A 19,572-nucleotide genomic window follows, 5' to 3' on the forward strand; every position below is an offset into this window, starting at 1 on the left:
AAACTTCTGAGTGTTTTTGTTTGTTTTGATGTTTTCTGCCACACTCAACAATTTTTCAGTTATATGGTGGCGCCCAGTTTTTATTGGTGGAAGAGAGAACCCAGGTACAATGTATCTGGGAAGAGATCTCCACCGACCTTCCGAAAGTAAACTGGGAACTTTCTCACTTACCGGCACGAGCGGGATTCGAACATTCGGCAAACCTCGGCCGATTCCGGTACCCTACATCTAACCTCGGCTGTATGATAGAATGTAATATCCCACTACGCTGGGCTTTTGCGATGCGGTCGCCTGTTTACTCAATCGGAAAATCTGACGCAACAGTAATAAGTTTTTATAATGGCGTCTTTTGATGGATGTTTACAGTTTGCGGTACAGCATTGTCCCATTTTATATGAAAAATCGTTTAAACTGAAAGAAAAACAGCTGCAGACTTTGAAAGCTGTATACGAAAGAAATGACTGTATATCCGTATTGCCAACAGGTTACGGAAAAAGTGTGATTTTTCACATGTTACCGTGGTTTGCACATTACCTGCATAATAAAGACAAACCAATGATTGTGATAGTTGTGTGTCCGTTAAATTCTATTATGCAAGATCAAGTTCTTTCTCTTAGAAAGGCAGGAATAAATGCATGCACCATTAGCATCACCGGTATGTAACTCTCTCTCTCTCTCTCTCTCTCTCTCTCTCTCTCTCTCTCTCTCTCTATATATATATTATACACATATATGTGGTTTTAAGTCAATCAGTGTTGGAAGTTTGGTCATGCATATACTACCATAATGCATTTCGTAATTATTGTTGTGTGGAAATGTCTAAAAGTTACATGACATTACCTTTTAAAAGTTTACAATAAATTTTTTTTTTTTTTCAAAAATAACACATGAACTCATTGCATGTAGGCACACATGGCATTGCTTTTGATGAAACAAATGCTGATGAGGAAAACTTTGAAGATGATTCCAGTCAACCTTGTACTATTGAAAGTGATGTACCATTTGAAAAATTACAGAAAGGGGAGTTCAATCTGATTTACTCCCATCCAGAGGCATTAATGAAAACTAGATTTGCCAAACTGCTGTGATCAAAACTATATCAGGATACTGTTTGTGCTGTAGTAATTGATGAAGTCCACATGATTTCTGAATGGTAAATTTTTCAAATGTTCAATTTTGTATATATTTCAGCAGAATATTTCTTCACATTCATAGTATTTTCTGACACAAATGCATTACTGACATGTTGTACGCAAGGTTTCAAGTTGACAAATCTACTTCACAGGTATGCACTACCTAAAACTATATTTACTTTTATCTCGTAAGTGTACACTAATGTTAAAAGCTCATTGCACATTTTATTGTGTGTTGTAGATTTTGATTAACCTTCCTTAACTATTATCTCTCGTGGTTCGACTTTGTACGAGGGTTCAATTCCCTCCCTAGGCATTTAAATGAAGGCTGGTGCAAAGTGGGCAGATTGCCTAGTGGCCCCGCAAAGTCGAAATCACTCTAACTAAAATAATGTACAATAGAGAATATTTTATCAGTCATTAACAGGGTTCTCCGTGAGCTTTTTTACTGTGTAAAAGCACCATAGTAAATTTAGTTGTGCCACAGAAAAATATCTAGCGCCACAGTAAATTTCACCACACTTCATGAAGTTCTGCCACTATTGACAAGGGTCTGCTAGGAAGGCAGAGGTTTATATTCATGAAAAAGTGAATAAGCATTAATATAAATGAAAATGTTGTATATGTTTACTCCCAACATTTTGTTATGTTTGTCAAATGAAAAAATGTAATTGATATATGAAAATGCTGTTCACGCTTGAGCGACAGTAAAATTTTAAAATGGAGAAACCTGTGAAATACAGATATATCCTTTACTGGACCATTATCATTTTTATACTCATTTCTTTGTAGGGGAGAAGAATTTCGTCCTGCTTTTATGAAGCTTGGGGATGTAGTTTGTGTATTTGAAAAGGCACTTCATTTACTTTTAACTGCAACTGCAACACCAAAATCTGTCCTTACCCTTACAAAACATATTAATCTGAAAAATCCTGTTGTGATCACTGAAAATGTAGATCGGCCAAACATCTTTTTGGAGACAAGAACCAGGCTTCCGAACATTAAAGAATTTGAAAAATATGATGACTTGATTGAACCTGTTATCTCAGAATTAAGAGGAAAAAGGCATTCTTTTCCTGTAACAATTATGTATGTAGATAATCTTGAAGCCCTTGGATATTTCTTCCAATATGCTGCCTACAATCTTCAGGACTTGGGATATGAGGGGGAAAAAATTCCTCAAAATAGACTTTTTGCACAATATCACAAAGACTATCCAGAGTCTATGAAAAAGATTATACTTCAAGAACTTACTAGTCTTGACCCTAAACTGCGTTTGGTCTTTGCAACAGTTGCTCTGGGAATGGGCGTTAATTCACCCAGTGTCGTTCGAATTATTCACAGCAGACCCCCCACAACACTAGAAAAATACCTCCAGGAAATTGGACGGGCTGGACGTCTTGGACAAGAAGCCACGGCTATTATGTACTTCAATCAAAGTGACATTGCAAAAAACAGGAAAGGTATAACAGATGAAATGCGAAAGTATTGCACACATCGTGGCTGTTTAAGACTTATGCTAGTAAATTACTTTGGGTTTGATAGTCCTGTACATTCAGGAGAGAAAATAAGTTGCTGTTCAAATTGTAAAACACTTGCTCAACAGATCTGAAAACTTCACATAAGCATGTTGAACTTTTTATTGATTAGTTTTATCATCCTTGGTTTTCTTCCTACTTGACATCATACAAAAACAGTCAAAAATGTATTTAAAAAGTTTCCCTTCAAATACCAGTATATTTCATATCTATGATGTACTTGCAGAACATGTTTCTAAACAATAACAAGAGGTCCAAGGGCCTTAACAGTCACCTGAGAATAACACAACACTGTAGAGGATCCAGAGAAATATCAAATGAAAACTCAGGGGCAGAGAGGATTTTCAAAGTGATAATGCATTTTCACTATATGATCAATAGAGCCCCACCCTGACACCAGGTGCCCTGACCCAGGGGCCAAGAATTTCACAATTTTGGTAGAGGGCTCAATGCTCACTACAATCATACCAAAAATTAGACTGCTTGATGTCCAGGAGTAAAGAAGAAGATTTTTAAAGATAGTACTAATTTTGATGGTTTTAGCCCCACCCCTCATACCCCAGGGGAGCAGAGACCATGGAATTGACAATTTCTATTCCCCTTCACTCATAGATGCTGTATGCCACAATTGGTTGAAATTGATTAAGCAGTTTCCGAGAAGAAGCTGAAAATGTTCAAATGTTAACGGACGACGGACAAAAACAGATAGCAATAGGTCACCTGAATGACTCAGGTGATCTAATAATATATTTTTTCAATTAGACAGGATAGCACAATTAGTATCAAATGGCTAGTTTATATTGTGGACATGGTCCTGTATAAAACACATTCACACTAATCACAGACAGATAAATAAGAGAATAGAAAACTGATAGTATAAATTATTAAATATACATGAAATGAGTATATTATTTGTTCTCTGCGCTAAAAGATAGGCCATTCAATACATTGATTTCACTTGTTTAAAATACGATGCTGTAAATATGCTAATTTAAAAAAAGCAAGACGATTGCAGGTTCTGACAGACTCATTCCATAAAATTGTGGTTGATTTACATCATTTGATGTATTTCATGAATTGTTGATCTTTTTTCTGAGTAGAGATATGGAACTAGCTTATCATTTCATATACACTATTTGTATGACAAAGTGTGATGTAACATAAACATTTATCAACTAGCCTACAGCTGATTGTCCTTTGCTATCCACTGCATGGATACTTATACAATAATTGTCAATAATCATAGGTAAAACAAAAAAACTCAAGAAATCACATACAGGTTATACAAACATATATCATGTCTACATTTGACCTTGACCAATATTGATGAAATGAGAAAAGAAAAACAACAATTACTAGCCAAATTATGAAAACAATTACATGTAATCATTCTGAGTTGGATTCATCATCACTTGAATCAGATGAAGGGATAATTATAATTATCCCTCTTTTCAGTCTTTCTACCTTTTTCATTACTACATTATTAAAATGAATTATGTCTACAATAAAAGGGGAAACTTTTATTTTCTGAAAGTTCTCCAATTTCCTTCCATTTGTTCTCTCCCAAATTTTCAAAGGAAGAAGTTCCTTAAGAATGCAGTTCACATTCTCCTGAAATGAGCGCTTCTTGTGATGCGTCTTTTAGTCACGAATATTAAGCATTCTGTCAAAATTACCCACAACATCTTGTACAACGGGTGCTGCTTTTGTGATGGTAACTATTGCTTTTTCGGTTTTATTGGAGCCTAGTCCTTGTATCAATTCCTTTAATACTAAAACTTCGTTCTCTTTCTGTAGATCGGCTGCTTTGTTGTCACCTCTGCGGCCACTCAGATTAACAAAGGAACCATACTTGACTTTCAAAGCCATCTTTTCAGAGAGCATGATTTCAGTTTTTAAAATATAGTCAATACATTCTTCTAAATACTTTGATAACACAGAGTGACTGAAGAATATGGGTATGCAAAATTTCAGAGAAATGTTTGTTCTACAGGAATCTCCCTCCTTGATGGCATCTTTCATGGTCAAAATTATAAAATACCACTGCAGAAATTGCATCACATAGTTCTGTAAACCATCAGTATCTTCATCTGTGTGTTCAGAGAGTGAAATTGTGACTGGAATCTCATGATTTGACACAGTTACGGTCACTCCTTGTTTAACTTGCTCAGGTGTAAGTCTGAATAGATACTTTGTATTGTTGATTTTCAGCTGAAAATTTAACAAGCCTCTTTCATTTAGTGTGCTGTTCACTTCAAGGTTGTTTCCCAAGATATTCACAGTTAATGGAATCTGTGGCTGTTAAAAAAAGAATATGAGCATTTAAAACCACATGCAAACATATATGTAAACTGTACTATATAACATACAGGTGCATACCTTTTCAGGGAATGTCAACAACAACTTGTCAATTACTTCTCCAAGCAGCTGAGAAAAAATTTCTTCCTTCTTTGGTTTATGCATCATCTTCATATTCTTTCTAAGTAATGGATGCTGGGGCTCATCTGTCAATGCATTCATGTCAAAAAATTGTAAAATGTAGGACAGGAAGTATGCACATCCAGCCGTTAAAATGAAGTCCTCATGAGCCTGAATAAAAAAAGCAATTGGCATTATAAATTTACAGTTGATTAAAAAGGTTTTTCAAACTGAAATCTTCTAGGTACTTATTTATAACCAACTTACTTCATAGCGAGATTTCACTTTTCCATTGACGTTGGACCTCTGCACCAAGACTTTCATATGGTAAATAGTTCCCTTGTCTCTTCCACTGGAGGTGTTGAAGAAACGCTTATACATTTTCTGAAAATAAATGAAGAGAAACTAATACAACGTACTGTAAATGTTCAACAAAAGGCAGGGGTTTATTTAAGAGGAGAGTATAAAAGTAAAAAGAATGCCCAACTACTCTAAATTGTTTTATCTACCTGTAATAGATCCATTAATGTGTGAAACATTTCCACAATCATGGGATCTAGGTGATCTAGTCTTTCTGTACTTAGAGTGTTTGAACAAGTCACTTAGACCTCATAAATAATAGAGAGATTTTGTTCTTGTGTGAAGTCTGCATTCCATGTCAGTTTACGTTAGAAAAAAATAAACATTATTTATTTTTAACTTGAAACTATGAAATCAAAGATAATTAGGTCACTATAATTTCTTTCATCTAAGAAATCTTAAAAAGATAACATTAAATAGGATACAGGTTTTGTTTTTGTTAAGCTTACTATCTGAGCTATATCAAAGTTACAAAACACAAACACACCTCTTCCAGCCTTTGTGTACCAAAATGTCAGTTGCTGTTCATAAGAATTCAAGATATGAATGCAATCAGATAATGATGTTTCATTCTTAAGCAAGACAGGTAGAAGAAAGACGTCAGATTTCTTGGACATGGCATTTTCATGATCATGGGGAATATGTGTTGGTGTAACTGTTTTCATCCAACTGAAGTGGTCTATGTATTCGCACAGGATCCTTCCAAGAAGAGTTTTCAATGATTCCTTATACTTGGAGATTTCATTTGGTGATGGTACAAAGTTTTTATATGTGATATTGACAGGCTTTGAGTCATCAAGATTTGTACTATCAACTCTATCAAAAGTTAAATCAGTTGCAAAGAAGTGGTAATCTTTGTTCTTATTGTCCATACGAATATCATTAGTAGTAACATAGAGATCTAAATTGTCGCCATTCAATTTCCCATCTTTTCCTTCAGCGATACCTTGAATGATTTTCAATGTTGAATATTCCCCGAAATCATTTAAAATGTTTCTCTTTGTTTCACGAGACAGAGTAATATGCACCTGATTCAGGCGTTTCAGTATCTGAAAGATATTTCACACTCAATAAGATTTTTTATATACTAATATCTACAATTGCTTTCTGCAATACATTATTCAAGTGATTGAATATTAAATGAAAATTTTGCATTTATTAAGACATTTTTAATAATCTTAACAATATAAATATTAGGTACACTTGTTCACTCTTCAGTCTTGAACACATGCAGCTTTTGTGTACCTGCACATAAGACTGTTCATTTATACTTCTTAAGTGCTCTGAGACACTATTTAATTCATTTTTTTGACTTAATATCAGGATATGATTTTACAAACCATTGTTGTAAGGAAGAGTTGACTTCACCACATCTCTTGCGAAAATGATTTTACTACTGTGCCATGTATGTGCCTTCTGAGAAATCAAAATATTCATTAGTAAGAAAAAAGGTTAGTGAAACAAAAAACAAGAAATACGTAATTTAAAACAAAAACAACATCAGATAAAATCAGTAAACAATGAAAGAATCAAATAACATGACAAATGCTATAGAAGTGATTATTTATAACTCTAGGGTGAGGAGTGTTCCTTTTTAGCTCTTCTGAGCCAAAGGCTCAAAGAGCTAATGCTATGGCCATTTGTGCGGTGTGCGTAAACTTTTTAGAAAAAGGGCTATAACTCAAGAACCCCTTGGCCAATTTTTTTCAAATTTGTTACAGGGTATCATTGGCCCAAGGGCTTTCATACATACTAAATAGAGGGATGTGACCCTTTAACAAGGGGAGATAATCAGGAAAATACAAACAAAAGTAGTGGTTGCTAAAAAATCTTCTTCTCAAGAACCACTGGGCAGATTATCACCAAACTTACACATAAGGATGAGGATATGTTGTAGATTAAAAATTGTTCAAGGCATTACCCTGGGGCAAAGGGCGTGGTCTCAAGGTCACTTCAAAGTTGACCTAAATTTAAAAAAATTTTAATTCCTTAAATCTTAGATATTTTAGTCATTATAAGGACTAGGATCATCAAATTTTGACAGTTGATGCATCTTAGGACCTTGTGTCAAGTTGTCCCAAAAGTAGGTCACGGTGACCTACTTTTTGAATTTTGCAGGTATTTATTTTAAAATTAATTTTGATGCATATCTTGGACACTTTGAAGCCTATGATCATCAAAACTTGTCAATTGGTGGATCATGGGACCTTGAAATGCATCAACTGAAAAATAGGTCACCGTGACCTACTTTCTGAATTTTATGGCTTATCATTTATAGATATATTTTAAGTTGTTATTTCAAATACCGAGAGGTTTAGAATCATCAAATCTTGTAAGTTGATGCATCTTGAGGCCTTAAAACATATTTATAAAAAAAGTAGGTCACAGTGACCTACTTTTTGAATTTTGCAGATATTCAAATTTCACATTTTCAATTTTAGATGCATATTTTGGGCACTGTAAAACCTAGGATCATCAAACTTTGTCAGTTGATGCGTCTTCAGTCTTCGGTTTGTGTCGACCAAAAAGTAGGTCACCGTGACCTACTTTTGGTATTTGACAGCTAAATTACTATATTTCAGACACTATTTGACCTACAATCATCAAACTTTGTCAGTTGATGCATCTTGAGTCTTCGGAGTGTATTGACCAAAAAGTAGGTCACTGTGACCTACTTTTGGGATTTGACAGTTATATTTATATATTTCAGTCACTAATTGACCTACAATCATCAAACTTTGACAGTTGATGCATCTTGAGTCAACGGAGTGTGTCGACCAAAAAGTAGGTCACCTTGACCTACTTTTGGAATTTGACGGCTATATTTATATATTTCAAATACTATTTGACCTACAGTCATCAAACTTTGTCAGTTGATGGGTCTTGCATGTTCGAAGGGTTTCGACCAAAAAGTAGGTCTACTTGACCTACTTTTGGAATTGGACACCTATATTTATATATTTCAGATACTATTTGACCTACAGTCATCAAACTTTGTCAGTTGATGCGTCTTGCATGTTCAAAGGGTGTTGACAAAAAGTAGGTCACCTTGACCTACTTTTGGAATTTGACGGCTATATTTATATATTTCAGATACTATTTGACCTACAGTCATCAAACTTTGTCAGTTGATGGGTCTTGCATGTTCGGAGTTCGCTGACCAAAAAGTAGGTCACCATGACCTACAATTGGAATTTGACAGCTATATTTCAATATTCAGATACTAATTGGCTTAAAATCATCAAACTTTGTCAGTTGATATTTCTTGGGTTCTCAAAATGTGTAAACCAAAAAGTAGGTCACATTGACCTACCTTTTTTTAACTATTAGGATTTAACTAAAGATTTAGAATACTAAGAGGCTAAGAATAGAAATGGTGGGGTTGTACAATTTATCAGAAGAGCGATTCTAGGCCCTTGGGCCTCTTGTTTTTTTTTTTATCAAACTGTATATGGAAGAAAAAGATTATTGACTGAGACAGTAGTACTCCAAGGGCCTTCTAATCAATGTGTAATATTGAACCAGTCATGACAAAAGAAACAACAAAAATAAATATTAAAGTTTTAAGGTGTGGTCACCCCCCCCCCCCAAAAAAAAGCATGGCTTGGTTTGGCATAATCCAAGGACCCTTCTTATGCAAATCAGTTAATTTGTCTGCATGGACACAAAAAACAAGAAAATCTATGGACTTTGGATCTTGATAGTTTTTGCAACATAAAACCCTATATGAGATGAAGTACAGCATGACCCCAATGGCCCTTCCTCTTAATTTGCCTGGACTTAAGAAGCAAGATAAAACATAGTTTGGGGGTAAAAATCTCTTTTGTTTTCAAGATTAAAGATCATATGACAGGATGGGGTCCAGCATGTTGGAGGATGGACAAAAGGCAATAAGAAAAGCTTACTTGAGCTAATAAAATATTAGGTAACATATTAAATGTAAACTTGATAGAATAACTGACAAGCTTTAATAAATTGATATGCCATACACTGTAGCTGGGTAAATCAAAATTTTGATAACATGAATTACATGATAAATGAATATATTGACAACCCAATAACATCTATTGAATGTAACAATACCATGCAAGTGCAAATGAGGTTAAAACCCTTACCTTGTTGTCTGCATGATATCTTAAGCATAAGGCAGAGTAAATGCACTGTATAGCACATGCTTTAACATTTCTGCAGTGAAGTATCATGCCATATATTGTGCATATTGTGGCTAGTTTTGATTCAGGAGAAACTCTGACACCTACGAAACAAGAATATTTATGTATTTATTTCTATAATGATAATACAATACTATACAGGCCTTTTCATCTACTAAGCTTGATAATTGAACATTTACATTTATACTTAAGAGTAAAGTAAAACATACCAACAGCAGCAAACAATATTTGGAACAGTTCTGTACACTTTTCACTCATCTCTATAGAAACTTCTCTAAACCAGTTCTTCTTAATCAATTCACCAGGGTCTTTCACAAAGAGAATGCTATTCCCAGCTCTACATACATTTTCTATTGATTTTGTAATCGTAGATGACAAAAATGTTTGTTGGTTAAAATGTTTCATCAAATCATGTAGGTCAGTCTCGCAATCAGCATCATCCACTTCATTCTGCACAGCTTTGCACTTACAATAGGAAGTATGGTCCAGAGTAGACCCCCTAGTTGACAACGGTTGGTCCAGCGTAGAGCCTGTAGTCAACAATGCATTGAGTTTAGGCAAAGTAATAAAGCTTAAAAAATATAATACAAAAAAATGAGTAATTTTGAACTTAAACATCTACAGATTTAGCTCTCACAGTATAGTGCAATATTGGCAGACATTGTGTATGTGTATGTTTGACTCTTATATGAATGAAAACACATTCCAGTATGCCATCTAATGATGTCACATGATCACTTATTCAATGAAAATGAAAGTCATGGCACAAGCGCTTAAAATTCTTTAAAGAATATGGTATGAGGCATCATGGAATAGTAAGATTATTAACGTAATAACTGCACAAATCCTTAATGAAATTCTATTTCATCAAAAAATTTGACAAACGTGTATCCCACATAGCCTTTTTACTGCATAACTTACCAAAATTCACTAATAATATCTTACTTTGTACTGTCAACATTTGTGAACTTATATGATTAATGTATGGAATAATCTGTCTCATAATACCACATTTCTTTAAATTTATCCAAGTAGCATATTCCCTTGTGCCAGAGCTGTTTACTTCTCCAAGTTGTAAACAATAATGACGTCATAATTTGCCATCAAGACCCGGACCACTATTAGCTTACATATAGACTTATATAGAAAAAAACCTGTGTTTTATTTTGTAACTTTTTAAAAAAAAGAGTTTTTTCTCTTATATTGCAGACCAAATGATAGAGTTATGTGTCAACTAAATATTCATATCCAAAATTAGGGGTATTCAATGGGGTAATCCCTGGTTAGTAATAAGCATCTGACGTCATGTCCTGAGAATAGCTGTCAGCCGACTTAAAAAGTGTAAACAAACCAAATTACCTCCCATTTCAATACACATTTCTATGCATTACTTATGCTTGAAATACACCTTGATGCACATCACTGTAAAATTTAGACATTCAACTTTTATCATTATACCCAACAAGTATCATGTCAACTGTTTTTTATCATTGTCAACTGAAGTGAGGCATGTGAATTTCCTACATGCACTGCATTTCATACTTGTGACCTTCACCTTTTGTGGACTGGATCCATCATAATGAACATTTAGTTCAAGATGTAACATACTATCAGTGCAGAGCTTTGTAAAATACTTTTATGTAAAAGCATCATCTTATCTATGCATTTTAATTAGTTCATTTGCATGAAAATGTGCATCATATGTAGTCTTAACTCACCAATTAAAGCTTGGTCCAACATAGAATCTGTGGTTGACAAAGGCTGTTCCAACGTAGAGCCTGTAGTTGACAAAGGTTGGTCCAAAGTAAACCCTGTAGTTAACAAAGGTTGGTCCAACGTGGAGCAAGAAGTTGACAAAGGTTGGTCCAATGTAGAACCTGTACATGGCAGAGTACGGTCCAAAGTGGATGTTACACTCGATTTAGCTGATGTATGAGTGTCAATGGATGATTCAAACAATAATTTTTGTCGAGATCTACCCCCATTCAGATCTTACCGTTTCAATTTCTCCACAGAACGCTGTAACTGGTCAGCAACTGTATGTTTAACTTTTAATGACGAAGGTGGGGTTTTCGATAGGCGTTTATATCGTCTATGTAAATTTTCAAACTGTTGGATATTGTCAACACACGTCCTCTTGAAATCCATAGACACTTGACACTTATTTATACATGTTTCGCATACATACATTTCATTCAACAAAGCAATTTCAAGTACAAGTCCAGTAAACTGTTCAATAATTCTAACATAATTATGTTTTGTTGACTTAAACTTCGCTAAGCAGTGTAACCGTTTAGTCAATGACTTTTTACACAACAAACAAGCTTGAATATCTGGTGAAACGTACAATGATTTTACCGGTGTAATGTCAGTCATGGGGGCCGCCATTTTTTTTTCTCTTCTGGGGAAAGTAGTTCTGCATCATACAGCCGAGGTTAGATGTAGGGTACCGGAATCGGCCGAGGTTTGCCGAATGGGATTCGAACCCGCGCCGACAGAGGTGAGAGGCCGTGTGAGTCATAAACGCAATCCCATGCATAATGTAAAACTAGTTCCAATTGTAACGGAGACTGTTACAAATGTTCCCTTAATGCTGGTGCTTTGTTCCTTGTAAGACTCATAGAATTAGCCAACTTAATTTCTAAATTATTCTGTGTGTCTGTTATAAGTAATGTATATCAAATTGAACAAAAGCCAATCAAATTTTAATGCCTGTACACCTATGCATATGATTTTGGACATTTCCATGTACATCTGACATTAAAGAGTTGTAGTTAAACTTTTGGAAGAATTACAGTTACACATTAAAATTTAGCACACAGGCATGGATGTCCTAAATTTCTGAAGATACCATGTTTTTACATACTTTCTATGTTTGGTCTTCTTTTGTTAAAAACCAAGGACATTATAATTTACAATTTTAGTCAATCAGATTTCAGCACATCGGTTCGCATGCATTTTCAAGATTTGTCACTTTATATTTTTATGCATATACATAGTTTCGAGATATTGCATTTAAAACAAGAGTTACAACCTATAAAGTATCAATGATAACATAGCTTATGTGCATGCATGTCCTAGCATTCATTTTAATAGTAGCATAGTATAGGCACCCGTTGCACTTATGTAAATAATTTCCAATTTGATCCTGTTTTGTTGAGAAGTAAGGAAGTTAAAGGTATTAAAAGTTTCACCCAATCAAATAGCAGCACTCAACCATGTGCATTTTTTCAAGCATTTCCATATGCATTTTTGCAAGCATTTCCATATAGTAGATGTATTTACATTTCAAAGTAATTTGTGATAAAAGAAAGTCATCATTTTTGTTTGAACCAACCGGTTGCGATTTTTGCTGGAGACAATCAGCTGCGATTTTTGGTTGTCAGAGGCAATCAGACAAAGGACATGTGCATGTATAAATGCTAGTTTGTGCAGACTCCTTAGAGATCTTTACACATGTATATTACAAGTTTGAAGGCTTTTCATGAAAAAATATAAAAGTTACACATATATCAAGAATATTTCTTAAAAATGCAGAAACGCATGCCTGCGAGCGCAAAAAGACCCTCATTAAACTACATAACTAATAAACCTAAAAATGATTCCTTCCAGTTAGATGGGCATCTTCCAAAAAACACGGACAGAGGAAAAATGTACCTAGGAAGAGTAATGATAATAAAAACAAGAAACAGATTTTAAACATGTTCCTAATCTTCACTCTAGGAACATCAAGTTATAAAATAAAAATGTTGTTCATGTTGAATACTGGTTGAAAAGAAAAAAGAATTTGTCAAATTTTCAATTGTAAAATTGCATACTTATGCAAACTCTCATTCCAGAATTTCCATGAAGATCTAAAATACGGTCATTTTTAACCTGTTTATGCGATACATTCCACAGGAATGTTAGAAAAGTTTTTAAATAACACCCTGGAATTATTCTGCTTTCATCCTCTTGGCAGGGTTCATCTTTTGTCTGAAAAGTGAAGTTAAAAGAAAATCATTAATGAAAAGTGAAGTTAAAGAAGATCATTAATGAAAAGTGAAGTTAAAGAAGATCATTAATGAAAAGTGAAGTTAAAGAAGATCATTACTGAACTTTAATAGAGTAGCATGTTCAGAAATCGCGTCCAAATAAATTCGTTCCAGTGCTTCCATATGAAATTTGTAGAATTTAGTACAATGTTGATTGTTTTTTTTTATATCTCTAAGTTTTGCAATTTAATTAATGAAAAGCATTGTAACATTCTTGTCTACTGATTGTGTGTTGTAGCATTGAACCATTCTTATATACTGAGTGTGTGTTGCAGCATTGTTCCATTATTGTATACTGATTGTGTGTTGTAGCATTGTACCATTCTTATATACTGATTGTGTGTTGTATCATTGTACCATTCTTGTCTACTGATTGTGTGTTGTAGCATTGTACCATTATTGTATACTGATTGTGTGTTTTGGCATTGTAGCGTTCTTGTATACTGATTGTGTGTTGTAGCATTGTTCCATTATTGTATACTGATTGTGTGTTGTAGCATTGTACCATTATTGTATACATATTGTGTGTTGTAGCATTTTGCCATTCTTCTATACTGATTGTGTGTTGTAGCATTGTACCATTCTTGAATACTGATTGCGTGTTGTAACATTTTACCATTCTTGTATACTGATTGTGTGTTGTAGCATTGTGCCATTCTTCTATACTGATTGTGTGTTGTAACATTGTACCATTCTTCTATACTGATTGTGTGTTGTACCATTGTACCATTCTTGTATACTGATTGTGTGTTGTAACATTGTACCATTCTTGTATACTGATTCTGTGTTGTAGCATTTTGCCATTCTTGTATACTGATTGTGTGTTGTTGCATTGTGCCATTCTTATCTACTGATTGTGAGTTGTGGCATTGGACCGTTCTTGTATACTGATTGTGTGTTGTAGCATTGTACCATTCTTGTATACTGATTGTGTGTTATAACATTGTACCATTCTTGTATACTGATTGTGTGTTGTAGCATTGTACCATTCTTGTATACTGATTGTGTGTTGTAGCATTGTACCATTCTTGTATACTGATTATGTGTTGTAGCATTATACAATTATTGTATACTGATTGTGTGTTGTAGCATTGTACCATTCTTGTATACAGATTGTGTGTTGTAACATTTTGCCATTCTTGTATACTGATTGTGTGTTGTACCATTATACAATTCTTGTATACTGATTGTGTGGTGTAGCATTGTACCATTCTTGTATACAGATTGTGTGTTGTAGCATTGTACCATTCTTGTATACTGATTGTGTGCTGTACCATTGCTCCATTTTTATCTACTGATTTTGTGGTGTAGCATTGTACCATTCTTGTATACTGATTGTGTGTTGTAGCATTGTACCATTATTGTATACTGATTGTGTGTATTAGCATTTTGCCATTCTTGTATACTGATTGTGTGTTGTAGCATTGTGCCATTCTTGTATACTGATTGTGTGTTGTAGCATTGTGCCATTCTTATCTACTGATTGTGTATTGTAGCATTGTACCATTCTTGTATACTGATTGTGTGTTGTACCATTGCTCCATTTTTATCTACTGATTTTGTGGTGTAGCATTGTACGATTCTTGTATACTGATTGTGTGTTGTAGCATTGTACCATTCTTGTATATTGATTGTGTGTAGTAGCATTGTACCATTCTTGTATACTGATTGTGTGTTGTAGCATTGTACCATTCTTGTATACTGATTGTGTGTTGTACCACTGTACCATTCTTGTATACAGATTGTGTGTTGTAGCATTTTGCCATTCTTCTATACTGATTGTGTGTTGTTGCATTGTGCCATTCTTATCTACTGATTGTGAGTTGTAGCATTGTACCCTTATTGTATACTGATTGTGTGTTGTGGCACTGGACCGTTCTTGTATACTGATTGTGTGTTGTAGCATTGTACCATTCTTGTCTACTGATTGTGTGCTATAGCAGTGTACCATTCTTGTCTACTGATTGTGTGTTGTAGCATTGTACCATTCTTGTATACTGATTGTGTGTTGTACCATTGTGCCATTTTTATCTACTGATTTTGTGGTGTAGCATTGTACCATTCTTGTATACTGATTGTGTGTTGTAGCATTGTACCATTCTTGTATACTGATTGTGTGTTGTAGCATTGTACCATTCTTGTATATTGATTGTGTGTTGTAGCATTGTACCATTCTTGTATACTGATTGTGTGTTGTAGCATTGTAACATTCTTGTATACTGATTGTGTGTTGTAGCATTGTGCCATTATTGTATACTGAGTGTGTGTTGTAGCATTGTACCATTCTTGTTTACTGATTTTGTGTTGTAGCATTGTACCATTCTTGTTTATTGATTGTGTGTTGTAGCATTGTACCATTCTTGTATACTGATTGTGTGTTGTAACATTGTACCATTATTGTATACTGATTGTGTGTTATAGCATTGAACCATTCGCCATATTTGTTTTAACAATTGTTTTTACACATTTTTATTACTTGTGTAAACAAATTTCATCATCAGGAATTTAACTGTAAAAGAAAATCCGAGGTCATTCTTCAATTTAAATCCCAGAATGCCACGCTATTGCGCCCAGGTATGCGCGTTAGCTGCAAAAACACTAGCGTACATTGTATATGTTATCGCCCGAGAGTGCTACAATGTAGCTGCAATGGAGGGAATTCCAACAACGAATAACTATTTCTCTCCGATCTAAGTTGTCTCTTTTTTAAATTCACAATTTATATGTTTCAGGAAGCTTAAATACCAGAGAACACTAATTTATCCACGTTTTAAACAACGCCATATCCCACTGATTTATGATATATAACAAGGCTTGTAATTCAATCTTCCACTTTCCGTACCCCATGAGAGATATTTGACGATTAAAAATACATATATTGCTTACCAGCTGGTTTCATAGCCCCCTTCACTTCCGATAATTTTCTTTATGATTAAAATCCTCTAATAACAACTACCTATCCGTTATATGTTTTAAAATGGAAGTACTATCAGCCCCGTCAGTGTTATTGTCAATGCGCTTTCTTTCTTTAGAATGGTAAAGAAATTCGATTTATTGACAATCCCCCCCCCCTCTCTCTCTCTCTCTCTCTCTCTCTCTCTCTCTCTCATGGTAGGCAGTCGAAACGGTCTACAGTAGGGAAAATTTAAGCTTAAACGATGAATGAAGTGATGTTTTGAAGATTTGGTATATTGAGTACGTGCTTTATTTTGATAGCTTTCGGCATTGGGTTCAAACTCACTACGTCCCGGTTACGGAGTGAATGTTATACCACTGATTTCCGCGACCGTTTCATGATTATCTCCCCTCTGAAGTTGTGTTTCTAGTTTCTCAGAAAAAAAAACCTGCGGTTTTTTTCCTGAGCATACCTATAAAATGACATTTTGCTCCAAATACCAAGCGTATGATATCGAGAGTCTACATTTATGATGTTTTATCATCAAATTTCATGGAATATTGCGTATGCCAATTAAAACAAATACCGATGAATTGCATTGTGTTCCGGTTCGTGAAATACTACATTGGTTATTACCCAAACTTTGTTTGAAATTATGTGATTTGAGTGTGAGCTACTTTTGATATCGTCATCTTTTTTTCTCTCTCAAATGCACGCAAGACTCTAATAAATATAAACATATTTTGTTCTTAGAATCCGCCACAATAAAGAGATTTGGAGACATAAATAAGAAATCGCTGTTACCAGTGTATCAATATTTCTTTAATTTCGTGTTCGGGCCATTATATTTCTGGACCAGAAAAGTTTTCTGCGAATACCTGCAGTTCTTGTTCTGCGCGGCATATCTGATGTGGTTTCAATTTACATTTAATACCCATTCAAATCAGTACAAGAACCAATAATTTCAAATTTATTAAAAATGAATAATTCTATGCGTGATACAGTTTTTATTTTCCTACCAAGAACATCCCTTGGGGAGAATTCTCGAATATTGCAGATGTACGTCAAAGTTGGTGACGTCGATAGTTTAATATAGAATATTCCGTTGAATATATAACAGCTGCTATGGTAGATTAAGAATAACAATGGTCATATTCATAAATGGCACATTCTCAAATACCAGATTTAATATTTTGGTGAATTTTCTTGTCAGGGCAGATTTTGGCTAAACCGTACCTTGTTCTTCTTCGCCCCCTTTAGGCACTTAGGATACAACGACTTAGCAAAATCACACTGTGGCTTCTTTGCTAGTTACACAAATTAATTATAGGATCCAGCGTGTAGATGGGGGAGGGGTGTTATTCAAAAATGATTCGATAAAAACACGTGTAACACCCAGTGCCAGTTAATCTTTTATGTAAATTGTACATTAAAATAATTCCCTATAAATATAGCAGTATCATATTGAAAAACCACAAAAATGTCCCTCAGAATGGGGGTGGGAGGGGCCAATCCTCGGAAATTCCCTCTGGATATGCCATTTGGATGGAGAGTATATTCAAAGGCAAACAATTAGGTGTGGGTTTTACTGTCTTATGACAGCATCTAGTTTGTATTGGAGGCATTTCATTTGAATGATTGTATCTTGTTTAACGTTTCTCTTGAGAATGTTTCACTCATATGGAGACGTCACCAACACCGGTGAAGGACTTCAAATGTAGATCATTGCTCGGCGCTCACGACCTCTAAGCAATGGGGGTTCATCTACTGTGACGGGAAATTCGCTTCCAGTGTCATCTCCGAGGACCCGTGACATTTACACATGATGCCGAGCGTTTGGCGATGGAACTGTCACTACCTGTTTTAACGATTGAGTCTGTCGCGACCGTGATTCGAACACAGACCTTCCGCATGCGGGGTGAACGCTCTAACCTCTAGACCACCGCGGCGTTACTTTTTCATTAACTTCCTATGCAACTTATTAATGTTTTCACTTGAAACGTCTAAGTAGTAAGTCGTAATAGTTTTATATTGCATGTTTTGTCATATTGTAACTTTTTTATACGCGGACCAGTCAGAGTGGTTTTTTAATGCTTAATTGCGAAGTCGATCTCAAATTCTGTTAATGTTGTTTTCGCATCATCGAATCATACCATGGTTTATCTCGTGGGCGAACTGTTATATTTTGTTCAGGTATACATTTACGAATACAGGAAGGAATACACTCAATATCGGCGGGTTCAACGTCTGCCTTTTAAATAGTGGGCTACATGGCGGTCTTGTTAACTGTGGTATTTTGTCCTCTCCTATTGATTAAGTTTAAGGCCAGATGATATAAACAAATTTTTCTACCTTTAGCACTGAAGAGTTCCCATGGTAAAAAAATACTTTGGTTGGTTTTGGTTTTCTCATTTATAGTTGTTTGGAACTCTTCTGTGTTTTAAGAGCAGGAAAGGGGGTCAGTAAACAATGTAAACAATTGTGATGCCAGAATCATTCAGGAAAAAGTATTAGTAAAAAACGTCATCAAAGGTTACAGAATGCTAAGAAAGGTTATGCATTATCCTTTGGACGTAAGATAGTGAATGTTGATGCCAATAACAACGTGGTGATCGAGGAGAAGTTGGATGAATCAAGAAAAAATTGTTCGTCTGGTGATAATTCACAAGAATGCCTAGGAAATGAAGACACGTATCCATCTGATGCATCAGAGAGTGAGGAATCGGAAGAAGAGCATGAGAAGATGATTTGTTTGAGACGAGTTGTGGAACTTGGAATTCTAGTGGACAATTTGGAAAAAGGTTGTGCTGCGTGTGGTAGACCACTAGATTTAACAACGCATAAGACATTGTGAGGACGAAAAACGGTATGGACTTGGATCATTGCTATATATAAGATGTCAGCAGGAAGAATGCAGTTATCTTTCTCCTGTTTCTACTGGGAAACGTGACATAATGCAGAAATTAATGTAAAATGGCACATCAAAGAGATCCTGTATTAGGCATTTCTTTATTTTTTCCA

General features: G+C 34.9%; 2 pseudogenes; one reads left to right on the plus strand and one right to left on the minus strand.

Annotated features, from left to right (window-relative positions):
• The first annotated feature begins 339 nt into the window (after positions 1-339).
• LOC125656676 (uncharacterized) lies at positions 340-2,942 on the plus strand (annotated as a pseudogene).
• On the minus strand, positions 2,758-13,597 carry LOC125657470 (uncharacterized; annotated as a pseudogene).
• Between the last annotated feature and the right edge of the window lie 5,975 nt (positions 13,598-19,572).

This window comes from Ostrea edulis, chromosome 8, assembly GCF_947568905.1.
Source record: "Ostrea edulis chromosome 8, xbOstEdul1.1, whole genome shotgun sequence".
NCBI lineage: Eukaryota > Metazoa > Mollusca > Bivalvia > Ostreida > Ostreidae > Ostrea > Ostrea edulis.